The sequence below is a fragment of the Thrips palmi genome, unplaced genomic scaffold (genome assembly GCF_012932325.1).
Source record: "Thrips palmi isolate BJ-2018 unplaced genomic scaffold, TpBJ-2018v1 HiC_scaffold_16, whole genome shotgun sequence".
NCBI classification, from domain to species: Eukaryota; Metazoa; Arthropoda; class Insecta; order Thysanoptera; family Thripidae; genus Thrips; species Thrips palmi.
In genome coordinates, this window is record NW_023144625.1 from 12402249 (window position 1) to 12413950 (window position 11702).

Below are 11702 nucleotides of genomic sequence, written 5' to 3' on the forward strand. Positions count from 1 at the left end.
CAGAGAGCTCTAGAGCACGATCGCGGTAGGCCACAACGGCACACGGCACAGTGTTCAAAATAGAAATGTTGCCCCTTTTTCCTTGTGTAGTGCTAGTTGGTACGCACTGCGCGCTCATTCAGAACAGTGCTTTCTGTTAGTCTCTCTCTGTCCCTTTGCCTCCGTGAGAGAGTGAGAGGGGCAGAGGCAGTGTTCGGCCCGCTGGCCCTGCATCTCTTCGATTGGACCACGGCTTTGTTGGAGCGCTCACTGCTCACGGCTCCGCCAACGCCAGTGGCCCCCGAGGCCCGCGTCGAACAGGCGGCCCCGCTGGGACCGGCGAACACAAGGCTACAAGGTCTGGTTGGCTGGCTGCAGGCGCCGCAGTGCTTTTCGTCACTCTGTCTCTCTCGCACTCGCGGGCCGTGGAGGGAGAGGGACATGCCGTCGAAGCACCGTTCTGAACGACCGAAGTAGGCGGGCTACCGCATTATTAGTGAACGGATCAAGTAAGTGCGGGACGCCCGAATGAATAGCGAAATTCCGACGGCCATTTTTTTTCATCTCCGGCGGGAACACTTTGGCCGTGGAAGCGCTGGAAGCCCCTGCCTCCGCGAGGCCGCGGTGCGGTGCGGTGCGGCGCGGCTGCCACACCGCCGCGCTGAGTGAGCGATTGTCTGTTTTAATCCGGCCGGCGAGGAAGGAGGGACAAATCGTGTCGGGAAAAGTTTGAATTATTCTGGGAACCCCGGGGGACCCGCCTGGCCGCCCTCCATCGACGGTGTCACTAAGCCAGCCGTGCGGCGGAGCGCGGGGCGCCCGGGGAGGAGGAAGAGTTGGCGCAGAAAAACAGGAGGGCCCCGCCAGGCCGCCAGCCGCTAGGTGGGAAGGAAGTGCCAATCACCGCGGCCAACTTTCCAGGCCGGTTCAATTTTTAACCGGATCGGGCGTGGATCTGGCCGTGACCACTGCTTGGCCACTACGAGGCCGAGGCGCGCCGACGCACGCCAAGGCCGAGGCGGATCCCGTCTGTGTCCCCACAAGGAAATTGAATTTCGGCGCGCGGTGGAAATTTGCAGCCCGCTGGCGCGAGGCGGTGCGAGGCAGAGGCGGGCAGGGCAGGCTGGTGGTGACCCTGATCCCCATCCCCGATCCGCTGGTCCAAACGGCTGAGCCGCGCCAACCGAAACACAACACACAGCGGCAGGCAGCCGGCAGCCAGGCAGCACAGGGGACTAATTAGACGCGTTTGTGAGGCTGTTCCTCCGTCTCCGCGCGTATCGGAATCCGATGGGCCGAGCGCGACAAACAACCAGATTTAATGAGAAAAAAGAGGGCCGGCCGGTCGGGGGTTGGAGGTGGTGCGAGCCGCGGCGGGGGGGGGGGGGGGGGTGCGTGGAGGTGCCGCCCCGCCCCACCCAGTTGGCTGCCGTGTCTAAAGGGTAAGGGGCAGTTTGTGTATCGGCCGCTGCTTTCATGGAGACACTATGACAGAGTGCGGCGTAGCGGGGGGGGGGGGGGGGGCAGAGGAGGGGGTCGCCGCCGTGCGCCGCATGGAAAACACCCCGGCCCACACCGCTGGGCCAGAAGAAAACTGCGCCCAGGGAGAGAAGAGAGAGAGAGAGAGAGAGAGAGAGAGAGAGAGAGAGAGAGAGAGAGAGAGAGGAGGGAGAGAGGGAGAAAGGGAGGGATGAGGGACGGGGAGCATCTGCATGAGGGGCAGGGATCCGCTCAGCCTCGGAGCGCCCAACAAAATTCAGCGTCGGGAATATTTCAGAAAAAAAAAACAAGAAAGATGGGGCGCGCGGTGCTTTTGCAAAGCAGTGGACGGCCTGATGGACATGCGTATGTGCTGTGGGACTGGGGGACGGGGGGACGGCATATTGAGCCCGGCTGTGCAGACTGCGTTTTACAGAAACAAAAATCTTTCGCGCATGGCAAGCGTGTCAGTGGCGCTGACGCACGCTGCTGCGTTTCGTGCGGCAGTGTCAACGAGCCTGCCAAAAGGAAAATGGCGGAAACATTCAAATCGACATGAGAGAGCGGAGAGTGGCGGCTTTGATCATAACTGACTACCACTTCAACTGAATCGCGGATCGAGAGTACGTCTGCGCATACTAATCCCGCTCTCGTCGCTCCATCTCCATTGCACCTGGGCGCAACGCCCCGGGAGTGGGACCGAGACCTCGTCGACGGCGACGTGCAGTGTGCTGAGTCGTGTGCTGCACGGCCTTGACAAGCTCCACAAGCCGCAGCCCCCAGCCCAGCCTGGCCCAGCCTGGCCCTGCCCACTCGGCGCCGCTCCGCCGCAGCACGGCGACCCTCCCGCCCGCCTCAAAGCTTGCCCGCTTTCCCTAGAGGACCTCGACCTCGCCTTGCCTCGCCTTGCCTCGCCTTGCCTCACCGGGCGGTCGTCGCCGGTCGCCCCACGCTGTGCACTTTCGCCCCGCCGCGCCCCTCTCCCCCCTCCTCTGGCTTCCTCGCTGCAGACGACGGGGCCCAACGCTTCCCAGCTGCATGCTCTCTCTCTCTCTCTCTCTCTCTCTCTCTCTCTCTCTCTCTCTCTCTCTCTCTCTCTCTCTCTCTCTCTCTCTCTCTCTCTCTCTCTCTCTCCAGGTGTATGCCTCAGACAGCGAGTGGAGCCGAAGTGAAGAAGCGGGTTCCGGTAACGAGACGCGACCGGCAGGGAAGCGACTGCAGACTGAGAGTGCTTTTCGTCGCGCTGTCTCAGTCGCACCTGTGAGGGGCGCTCCGTGAGTGCGAGAGAGACAGAGCGACGAGGACGACTCTCGGAATCAGGGCGCTGGGCTTGTCGGTCTGCGGCCACACGGAAAGAAGGGAGAAAGGTAGCGATCAGCAGACGGTGAGCAAACTGGGGGGAGCACGGATGAATGAATGAATACAAAGAGCGGACCGAAGCCGCGAACGCCGCGAACACGGAGTGCACGGGGGGGGGGGGGGGTCGGTTATTGGGGGCCGGGCAGCCCTGGAGGCCCTGGCAGCCCCAGCCACAGAGGAGCAGGCAAGGCGAGGCGAAGCGAAGAAAGCACGTTATTGCCAGAAGACCAAAAGAATGGCCCCTCTTTGGGATTCCCTCATGGGGCCAGCCCCCCCGGCCTGCCGCCCCAGCCCCCTTTGAGCCCGGCCCCCGCCCTGGCCGCCATGAAGCCCCCCATAATGAAGCCCGGCTGCAACAGGACCAGTCAAAGGCCGTCCCGTCCGTCTCATGACGGCGAGAGGCAGCCCAGTCAATCATAAGTCGGGGACCGGCGGGGACCGGCCAAAGAGTTTATCAAGCCCCATCTGCAGCAGCCGGGGGCGCGCCGAACGGAGAGAAAGTAAAAAACCAACTTGGGGTAGACCAAGATGTCGCAAAACTTATTTCTGGAGTGCATCAGCAGCCCGCAGATACTTTTCAAACAGTTTCCAAGTGGGTACGGCGAGCGGGCGAACGGCCATCGAATGGCGATGAGCTTAGGTTAATCGAGACTTTTGCCCCCGCAGCTCCGCAGCCCGCAGCGAGGCTAGCTGTGTGGCGCCACGGCGCCACCGCGCGCCAAGGGCCATCGCCGTCCCCTCCCAGTGCCTCTCCTCTCCCAGTGCCGTGCCTCCCAGCCGGTTTGCGTCGCATTAAAGTAAGTTGCCATTGTGGTTGCAGGGGTCCCCGAGCGGCGAAATAGACCGCCACTTCCAGCGGGCCCGCTCCGGCCCGGCCCAGCCGGCCAGGCACAAGTACTCCTTATTTCAGGACTCCAAAACCGTAAAGTTCAAGTTCCATACCTCGTAAACGCAGCTCGGTTCAGCATGCGGCACGGCCCGGGGCTTAAGGGCTGCGGTACGCCCCTCCCCGCCTCGGCCGGGGTTCAACTCCCGCAGCGCGCCGAAAAAGAGACCGCGTGGCATGGAGCCGGCAACGGCGCTTAGCTAGCAGTGCCACGAACGAACGAGAGGTTCAACGACCTGGGGAACGACGGCTGGTGTCACGCTCACTAACGATGTGCGTTCTCGCGCGTCGCGCTCAGCGGCCCCAACCATTCGTCCAGCCTATGCAGCTGTCCCGGCCCGCACGGCCCGCAGCAACGCTTTGTCAAGACTAGCCAAAGATTTTTTTTTCTTGTTTTTTTTTTCCTTCTTCAAATCGTCCGTCTGATTGCGCACACGTCCGCGACGGCCTCACGTCCCGACGCTTGGCCCATTTCCCTGCGAGAGAGAGAGAGAGAGAGTGCGATGGGCCGCCGTTTGTTTTTGTCCCCCTTCAGCCCTTCGGCCGGCTGGATTAGGAGGAAAACGGGCTTATCAGGGCCTCGGCGACGTCCGTCACTCCGGACCAACTTTATACAGTGGTGGCCCGCCCCGGCGGCCCGGCGGCCCGGCGGCTTGGCGGCCTCAACCCCGTGCACCGCCAACCCGACCGGCAGCGCAGCAGCGCACCGGAAGAAGTCTTGATTGAATCCTAAATCGCAGTTTAAGTTCCACCGGGGCCTCGGCGGCCTCGGCGGCGTCGGTGTGCACGTCCGCGCCGACGGCCCCGGGGGACGGGGTGGCCGGGCTGGCCCGGCAGGGCCCGGCGGTGTCACGGTGCTCGCTGTCAGTCGGCGTGGCGGTGATAGAGGGCGTAACTTAGTTAAGCCCCCCGGCGTAAAAAGACCGGGCACGTTACGACACTTGGCGACGAGGAAGAGGCGGCCGTCGAGCCGCGCCTGTCGGGAAGGGGGCGGCATAAAAGTCGGGGAAGGACGACGCGTCATTCGCCGGTCACGGGTTCGATTCTCCCCAGACGCCAAATTCCTTTTCTTTCCACGCCGAATGTGTCTGTCTGCCTGTCTGTCTGTGCGTCTGTGTGTGCGCCAAGGGAGCTCTCGGTCCGCGTGATACCCCGCCCATTACCTGGACTGGTGACTCTGGCGAGTCGGAGCGCTGAGGGCGGCCAGGGGGCCAGGGCACTGTTACAGGGCATTCCGGTGGTGATTCGGTGTTCACCGGCCGCACACTGTAAAAGGGCAGCCTTGGCCGGCTTGGCGGGGCTGGCAACCAGCGACCAGGGCCCGGCCCACCTTGACGACGCCACTCTTGGCTCCGGGCCGGGTCATTGGCAAAAGGCTCGTAACTTCATCAACGCGTCGCCCCTAAACGCCGCTAAATCCTCGCCACTGAGTTAGTCGTCAGCGACTATAGCTGCCAGTGTGTCCGCCCGTCCGTCCGCCTGTCTGTCCGCCCGTCCGTCCGTCTGCCAGTCCAATCGTTCGTCCGTTGTTGGCACTGTCCTCGTCGTGCCAAAGGCAGCCTGCAATACATTGCCGACCCACCTCGGGACGAGTAAGCGGTGCGGCCTAATTTATACACAACATTGCATTCAGCAAACTACACTACTTTGTTTCCATAATTGCTCGGGCAGCGCGGGCTGGGGCGGCCGGGGCTCAGCGCGGGTTACGGGCACGAACTTGTTTTCTCGAAAAGAAGACGACCCGACGGGGCGGGGCGGGGCGGGGTGGGGTGGGGGGGGGGGGGGGGGGGCGAGGCGGGGCGGGGCGCGGCGGACCCGATCCGGGAAACTTTAATTGAAGGGAAGTACAGCACGCCCTGCTCGCCCCATGGAGATATATACGTGTTTCATAAGCTTGGCCTACGAGTCGTAAATCGTGGCCGCGACCGCGATCTCGGCCGGCCAAACGCCTCGCATGCACCGCCAGCACCGCGGCCGCCGCGCCACGGCCGCGTCACGGATGTTATCTTCGCGCCGCGCCACAGTACAGCGCCGCCCCGGGACTGCAGTCCGAGAGTCGTTTCCGTCGCTCTGTCTCTCTCGCACGCGTGGGGCATCCCGCACAGGTGCAAGAGGGACAGAGCGACGAAAACGACTCTCGGAATCGGTGTGCTGCTTGTCGCGGGCGGATGTCTAATTTGAACGGGCCTGGCTTGCACGCTCGCACCGGACTGCGCAAGTTTCAAGTTTGAGCCGCTGCCCCCTGCGCTCCGCTCCGCTCCCAAACTCGCCCATGGCCACTACTCGCGGAACGGCGCGTGGCGCGATGCTGCACGCCAGCTGGTGCGGCCAGCGCGCAAGTTTCCAAAAGCATCGCAGCGCAAAAAAAAGATAAAGCTTTTTTTTTGCTTGATGAGTTTGTGTGGCTGCGCGGAGACAGAGCGGCATCAGGCGCTGGGTCTGCATTACGGCCCACGATTAAAATAAATAATGGCCGGATTCCACGCCACGAAATCGAGAGGGGGGAGGGGGGGGGTGTCTCATGAGAACCGCGCGATAGCCGTGCAATACGTAGCGGCAGATGGCCAGATGGCAGGCACTCCATCACTTTCGCGAGTCTTAATCGTGCGGATCAGCGCGGCGCAGATGGGGGAGCGAGAGGGGTAGCTGGAGTGGAGGACTCATCTGACGGTTAGATATCTGTTACCATCTCCAGCGTCGCGCGTGTCGCTGGCGCCTGGAAGAGCTGGAGGAGCTGGAGGAGCTGGAGCCCCGCAGATGCTCCCTTCTTCATGATGATAATAATTAAAGGCGGAAATGAGTTTGGCCGGCTGGAAAATGCTACTCAGATTACGCGGCCAGCGCCGAGGCGGCGGCTGCAGCGCTGGGGGAAGAAGGAGGAGATCCTAAAGGGGCCGAGGCGGACCGAGGCACGATGAAAGAGTGAGGGGGTCGCGTGCAGGCCACTGTAGTGTACTGCACAGTGGACCTGGCGGCGCTCCCCCCGCGGCGGCGCGGCCGGGGCTGGGCCGGGGTCGTCCCGCCGAGACGGTTAAGAGCCCTCCTGGACCCGATCCAGGGCCCCGGGCCGCCCCGCCGAGGGCCCCGCCGAGGGCCCCGCCGAGCCGGAGATTTGTTTACTCGAGATGCCTGCGGATCGGCGGGGCCGAGGCCCTTGCGAATATCGCCTCGGAGTGCCTCGTCGCGGCGCGGCGACACACTTTGTTGGCGCGAAGTAAGCCCGCCAAACCCTTCCAGTGGCGCTGCAAATAGAGACGACACACAAGCAGCGCCCGCCCGCGCTCCGGCGCTGCTTTTGTGCGAGATACAAAAATCCATAATTTATCTGTTGACCCGCCAACCAGGGCAGACAATCCAATTGAATAGGTGGCGTCGACCTCTTGTTAAGCGTTCCCAGGGGCCGCACCCCCTTCCCCCAGCCCGTGCCAATACACATTCATTATTCGCACTGCAGTTGCGCTGCCGGTTCCAGCATCGGTAGTTCGCAGTGGCGTCGGTAGATGATCCGACTGGCTCCACGGCTCCATGGCTGGCTCCGCAGTGGGGCAGGCCAGCCAGCCCAGCCAGCCGCGCTGCACCCTGGCCGTGCCATGCCGTGCCGCGCCGCGCCGCGCCAGGCCGGGCCGTCCATCTCCCTGATTGCCTCTGTGACATACTTGGATGGGCCCGAGCGCTGCCCCGCCCGGCCGGCCCGGCCTGGCCCCTGCTTGGAGCCGCTTTAGGCCCACCCAGCGATTCCGAAGAGTCGTGTCTCTCTCGCACCCCTTGGCAGCGCCCCGTGGGTGCGAGAGGGACGGCCTGCCGGTGACGCGAGGCCTCTCATCCCCCGGCGTGCCTGGCCGTGCTCTGGCCGTGCCGGCCTAATAAAGTAGCGCCCGGCCTTCACACTTTGTTGCGCTGCAGGCTCCTGATTGGCTGGCGCCCAGCCTGCCCGGCCTGCTCTGCCTGCGCTCGCCCGATAATCCCTCAAGGACCACGCCGAGGGCCACGCCGAGGGCCACACGATATGCGGGCCGCCCTCACGCCAGGCGAGCCTTTTTACCCTTCGACCTTCCCACCCGCCCGGCGGAACAGTGGCGACCGAAGCCTCTCTCTCTCTCCTCTCAACAAGTCTCTCCCCAAGAAGTCGCTCCTTCCTCTTCCTCCGCAGGGCTCCCTTCCTGCCCGAGTGCGTGCGTGTCCTTCTCCCTCCAGCCCTTCTCCATTCCTGCCCGTCCTTTGTGCGGGCCAGCCGGCTAACGACCGCACCGCTGCACACCCTCGGCACACCCCACTGCGCCAGGCTGCAACCTGCAGACCGATTCCGAGAGTCGTTTCCGTCTCTCTCGCACCTACAGCGGACGCCCTACGGCCCTACGGGTGCGAGAGAGACGGAGCGGATTTAATCAGTGTGCAGGCTGCGTCGCTAACTACGCGGTCCCTGCAGCGGCTGCACGGCTGCACGGCTGCGCCGCCGAGTTGTAACGGAGTGGCGACGGCCGATGAAGCGGCCCGCTTAGGGCGCGGCCCCCCGGGGGGAGGGGGAGGGGGGGGGAGGGGGCGTGTTCCTCGCTATCGACATTCCAGTCCGGCGTGACGGGGCTCGGCGCCGCCCGTCTGAGTCTCACTCATTGCTCCATGGATCGTGAAGCGGGCGACGCGACGCTCTACGCTCTGCCCGCCCCGCCCCGCCCCGCCCCGCGCGATCGGTATCGCATTACCAGCCATCGCCTCGACCGATAGGCACGGCCGGGACGTGCAAAAAAAAAGTGCCCAGCGTCACCTAATTTCTGATTACGCCTTGGCCCGCGGGATAATCCCGAAGCTCCAGGGCACCGTTGTTCCCGGCTTATGAACCCGGCGGAGCGAGGCGAGGCGAGGCCGGGCGGGGCGCTAAAGTGGTCTTGTAATTATGTGGCCGAGAGCCTCGAAAACATTATTTAAGCGCCGCAAGGGCGCCGAGACTGCGCGGCCGCAACACCGCACGCACCCACACACGCACACTCGCCATCACCACATATTGCTGTCGGATCGCAGCCAACAAGCACTGCGCGGACGTGGAAGTGGCGGCAGTGGCGTAGCCCCCCCCCAATCCCCCCGCAACTCGCAGATAATGATGACGAAGTGTTGGCGGCCGTGCCCAGGGCCTGCATTATCGTGCCGGGGACACGATCGGGCCGCCACGCCACTGGCAGTGCACTGGGGGTGCCCCCACTGGCAGTGCCCCGGCAGCACGACGGAGGCCTCTTCCTGGGGGAGCGTGGTTAAAACATGTGCGGAGGACGCGCAGAGGGCCCGCCGCGCCTTGACGACGGCGCTAGCAGCATTAGCGCCGCGCCCCGGGGAGGGGGAGAGGGACGGAGAGAGAGGTACTGCGTCAAGAAATTGGATTCAGGGCGTAAAGCTGTCCCGGAGCGAACGACGCCTCCCCGACGACGACGCGATGACGCGACGACGCGACGACGCGGCAGCTGCAGCGGCTACAAGGCTCCGCCGCCCGCGGGTAGGCAGCTGCGCGGACGCGGCGCACCGGTGCTCGGCGGGACGGCCTAACCGCCCCACCGCAGGCGCTCCGTGCTCCGTGCGCGCAGCAGACCGACTCCGAGAGCCGTTTCCGTCGCTCTGTCTCTGTCACACTCATGGGCGCCCCGCATAGGTGCGAGAGAGAGAGACAGAGCGACGGAAACGACTCTCGGAATCCGTCTGCAGGCTGGCGCTCCGGCACTTCTTGCTCCCGGCTACCGATTTCGGGCGGAAAAAGAGTGGAGGCTGCGGTTGTTGCGAGGTGGGGCCTCGGAGCGGCGCGCCCGTCCCGTTCAGTGCTTCCCTTCGCAGAACAGCGGACTGCCTGACTGCCGCGGGCCACGGTGGCGTGGCTTGCCTCGCAAGAGTCACCGAAAGCGGTTTGGGTACGTAGTCGATCGCACCCCCCACCCCACCCCTCGCGGTCGGCCCGACGTTTCCCATCATTTCTAAACTTTCGCAGAGCCAAAGTGGCACCAGGGCTCCGTGCGACTGATTCCAATCTCTTTTTCATTTATTTATTTGGCTGAGCGATAGCGAAGCCCTTGCCGTGTTTGGGCGCTCCAAAAAGTGACTGGTCGTGAGTCTGTCTGTCTGTCTCTCTGTCTGTCTGTATGTAATCACTCACGTTTCTCAGCAACTACATAACGAATAGCATCCAAATTTCACACCTGATGTCTCCTAAACATCCTACAGGGGGAGTTTATCTCAGATTAACAATTATCATCGTTTGAAATATTCAAACATCGTTTTGAACTAGGTAACTAGCGTGGTTAGGTTGGTAGCAGCGTCTGGCTGAACATTTTCTCATACCGGCTGCCGCGCTTGCAAGCCGTCCAAGACGGGACGGCACTTATGCAAATAAACAAACCAAAGAGCAAAGGGGTTCTCAAATAGGTTCTGAGATAGTTTTTTAACATTCTAGAATGATTGAAACCCTTCCGGAGTGTCAACAGAGGAAAATACGAAAACTGAATGTGAGAATGGTTTGCGTGTTTCGTTCCCCTCTCCCCCCTCCCCCGTCACAGGGGAATCTTGCTTTAGGTCAGTGCACTGTGAGTGTAGTTGTGGATTGTAACTAGAATGTTTCCTTTGCCTTCGTGTGCATCTACTGATTTTATTCTCTTTGAAACTATCCTTTTTTTAAAATTTCATAGTAAATCAAATCTGGTAAATGCATTAATGACTTCTGTTGAAATTAGAAGACATGTTAATTGTCTTGGTTTGTCTCGGGAAATGACATTCTATTGCAATGCTGCAAGCTAACATAAATATTCTAGTACTAACATCTATTGATTAAAAGAATCCATAAATACATGTATTTAGTGCAATAAATAATCCATATATTTAGTGCTAACAGATTATGAATTGATATTGGGTTCAATGACACGATTCAGGTTTTGAGCGGGTGGGTGACTTGGTAATTGGATTTAATGACACGATTGCTTTCACTTCACCAAAGTTTGTGTCCGACAACTGGAACTAAGTATTGGTAATGGTTTAAAAGCTGGCTCTCTGAATGTAAGCCCAATGTTAATAGTATACTGTATTCTTTTACTCTAAAGATAAAATATCACGAGGCATTAATAAGGTAAATTATGTTGGCATATTGAGCAACAAGTGGCCTCTGCATTTGACTTCATGAGGCGATTCACTGAATTTGACAAAACTTGTTCTCCGTCGAATGCTTCACATCAGCCTGTCCTTAACTTGGTCACTTCATGTTAACTATGATTACATATTCCAGTCTATATTGTTTAATTAACTGGTTTAAAATGAAAGAATGACAAAAGGCTTCTCAAATATAACTAATAAATTTGTAAATTCATTTGTTTGAAGAAAAAGATGTATCAAATAGTGAGTCAAGCAGACGAATAGCAAATTAAGCGACTCAATGCTGGCAATGGAATGTTAATCGACTAAAGGAATCGAATTGGTGTGGCATCAAGGTATTTGGTGACGACAAAGGGTGATCCATGAAGACCAACCCAGACCCATTGTTTACCCATTATTGATCAATTTGATATCAATATTTTTCAATCGAATCTCATATTGATTTTTGGAGTTTTTGCAGTGCTGATTATGAAAACCACTTCTATTTCTACTCCAGACTTATATTTTCATCTCAAATTAGGTCATTTCGGACCAAAATTTTCAGGTCGAGTTGTATATTGTTTCCTGCAGTGCTTGATGAGCTGAACTCAAAAATAACTTCCAAATTTTTCCCAGACTCACGCTTTACCAAATTTGGACCAAATTTGGACCAAAATTTTTGAATTGAGTTTGATGTTGATCCTCACAGTTTTTTTGTGTGCTGATAACGAAAATCACCTCCATTTCGACTCCAGACTTATATTTTCATCCCAAATTAGGTCATTTTGGACCAAAATTTTCAAATCGAGTTTTATATTGTTTCCTGCAGTTTTTGGTGCGCTGAACTCAAAAATGACTTCCAAATTTTTCCTAGACTCACGCATTACCAAATTTTAACCAATTT